Below are 3,134 nucleotides of genomic sequence, written 5' to 3'. Positions count from 1 at the left end.
GCATTTAAAACAAGAAAATGACTAAAAACAAAGAGAAAACTAAAATTGTCTAACTAAAAGAAAGATAACAGTGCAAAGAACATTATGATTATGCAAACAAGTGGTGTTGCTGAATGATTTGCGTAGAAAAATAAGTGGCACACCAAACTTAGAATCTTGGTGTGTCACTTTCATTTTTTTGATTTGATGCAATCATCCAAAAAGATTGAAAACAATTTGTTGCAAGGAAACACCAAACTTAGAATGTAACCATATGCCAATTTATTGAATTTAAACAAAGCAAAAAAAAAAAGAAAACAAAGCAGAGAAGAAATGTTACCTATGGTTGGGTTACCTCCCAACAAGTGCTCTTTTAGTGTCATTAGCTTGACATGTTGTTCTTCACTTTCTTCCTCTTCTTCCAGTTTCTTTGATTAGTTTTATGCTATCTTAGACTTTCATGGGGGCTGGCCATTCGGCCATGCCTGGACCATTATCACTTACATATTTTTAACGGTAGAGTTTCTACACACCATAGATTAAGGTGTGGAGCTCTACTGTTCCTCATGAATTAATACAAAGTACTACTATTTTTCTACTCAATTCAAGCTTATTCATTCTCTAAGATATCCATTCACACCCAAGAACATGATGAATGTGATGATTATGTGACAATCATCATTATTCTCACCTATGAACGCGTGCCTGAGAAACACTTCCGTTCTACATACAAACAGGCTAGAATGAATATCTCTTAGGTATCTAATATAAGGGACCGAGTCCGAGATATTAGAATCTTTGTGGTATAAGTTAGAACCCATGGATGGCCATTCTTGAGATCCGGAAAGTCTAAACCTTGTCTGTGGTATTCCGAGTAGGATCTGGGAAGGGATGGCTATGACGAGCTTCAAACTCGCGAGTGCTAGGCATAGTGACAGACGCAAAAGGATAGTAAATCCTATTCCAGTATGATCGAGAACTGACAGATGATTAGCCATGCAGTAACAGCGCATTGGACTATTTTCACAGAGAGGATGGGATGTAGCCATTGACAATGGTGATGCCCTACATAAAGCTTGCCATGAAAAGGAGTAGAAATGGTTGGATGAAGACAGCAGGAAAGCAGAGGTTCAGAGGAATGAAATCACCTCTATACGCTTATCTGAAACTCTCACCAATGAATTACATAAGTATCTCTATCCTATTTTAATTATCTTTTAGTACACTATAATCTCTTAATACATTTGAATCCACCTGACTGAGATTTACATGGTGACCATAGCTTGCTTCAAGCCGACAATCTCCGTGGGATCGACCCTTACTCACGTAAGGTTTATTACTTGGACGACCCAGTGCACTTGCTGGTCAGTTGTGCGAAGTTGTGACAAAGAATTAAGATTATGAACGTGCGTATAAAGTTTTCAGCGCCGTTACCAAGGAATGGAACCGTCACAATTTTTGCGCACCAACTTGTATGATCATCTGCTGCAATGAGGTAGTCAGATAGATGGTGGTGCAACAACTGAGAATGCTTTCCTGTGGTACAGATCCATATTTTAATTCTGTAAGGCAGAGGGGTTATTTCCTGCTACAGAAGTACCGTGACCACCTGTTCCATTTCAGTAGTGGCAGAGGGGTTATTTCCTGTATACAGAAGGTGTGTCGGCATACATCCCTGTAGTGGCAGATGTGTTAATTCCTGCGTGCAGTGGACCCTGTGATGGCAGAGGGGTTATTTCTTGTACATAGGGGTATAGCCAACAGGAAAGCCATATCCGGCTAGTAATGCTGGGTTACGTCGGGAGCGGGTAGAAACCAACAGATGAGCTCATCACCTGCACTAGGAGTAGATATTCATCATATGCATATATGTGACATTGTTTTGGGTGTGTACATTGTAATTGGTTTGCCTAAGTGAATAATTCGGTTTAACTGCTAATTACTATACTTGATGTAATTGCTCTTGATTGTGTTTGAACCTCATTACTTGTGTTTGTAACTGATTGTTTGGATGGTGAATTGGGTGTTGGTTGAATTGCTTGGGCCTGAGGCCATGATTGGGTTGTGTTTGAGGTTTAGTAAGTATGAAAGATTGAGCTGGTTTAGCATAGACTTAATGAACCTATGCTTGGAACAGATTAGTCATTCATACGGCCTAGGAAAGCTTTTCAAGATTTTTATAAAAGAAAATATGGGTTTAGAATTTTGGATAATTAATTAATGCTTTATAAGATTTTGGATTTTTGAATGTTATGCCATTGGTTTTCAAAATAAAAGGTTGATAAGGAAAGTAAAGATCACTTCAAATGAAAACAGTTTTTCTTTTAAATATTTCTGAATGAAATTAACTATTTGCGTTTTATTCTTTACTTTCACGGCATTCTCGACCTCTACTGAGAACATGTGTTTTAGTTCTCGCCCCCAAATTTTCCACCCTTTTACTGACACAGGTTTGAAGACGCAATTTGAAGCTGCGAGCAATTAGTATACTTTCTTTATGGTTTTAATTGCTTTCGTAGAGTTCGCTCGCTATTATCCCTTGAGATTTTATTTTACATAGAGGGGTAGGTTTGGTGTATTGTATTTGAGTTTCATTTGGTTTCTCTTGTATAAAGATTAATATTAATAATATTTATGTGATTATTATTTGTTGGAAATCTTTGAAACATGACTTTAATGAATAAAAACAAAATTTTCTAGAATTTCCTTAAAATTGAAACGCGAACTCGATACAAAGGCTCGATAATTAAGTAGTTAATACTAGAAAAGTTACGTAATGTTCTTTCTAGTAGAATTACCCTGACTTAAGCAAGGTAGTTTGCTGGACAGGACGTTACAAGTGTCTTCCTCTCATTCTTGATCTTCTACTTCCTCCTTTGCTCTCAACATTTGACTTATCAACACTTTCATGGAGGGGGTTTGTTGTTCTTCCCAAAATTTCTTCATCTCCTCTTCATATCTTTCAATCACAGATTCAATTATTGAGAGTCTTTGGTTCAGGGAAGTTTGTGAGGGTTGTGAGTTTTCATGTTCCCTTGTTATCTCAAGCTCAGTTTCAGGTTCAATTGCTCCACCACCTCATTCTTTATTGAAAGTTTGCTTGACACAGGTGCCTCTTCTTCTTGCTTTTCCACTTCTTCACCCACAAATTGGTT

Source organism: Arachis ipaensis, chromosome B04 (genome assembly GCF_000816755.2).
Source record: "Arachis ipaensis cultivar K30076 chromosome B04, Araip1.1, whole genome shotgun sequence".
NCBI lineage: Eukaryota > Viridiplantae > Streptophyta > Magnoliopsida > Fabales > Fabaceae > Arachis > Arachis ipaensis.
The sequence above is the reverse complement of the archived record's forward strand: the minus strand, read 5'-3'. Positions refer to the sequence as shown.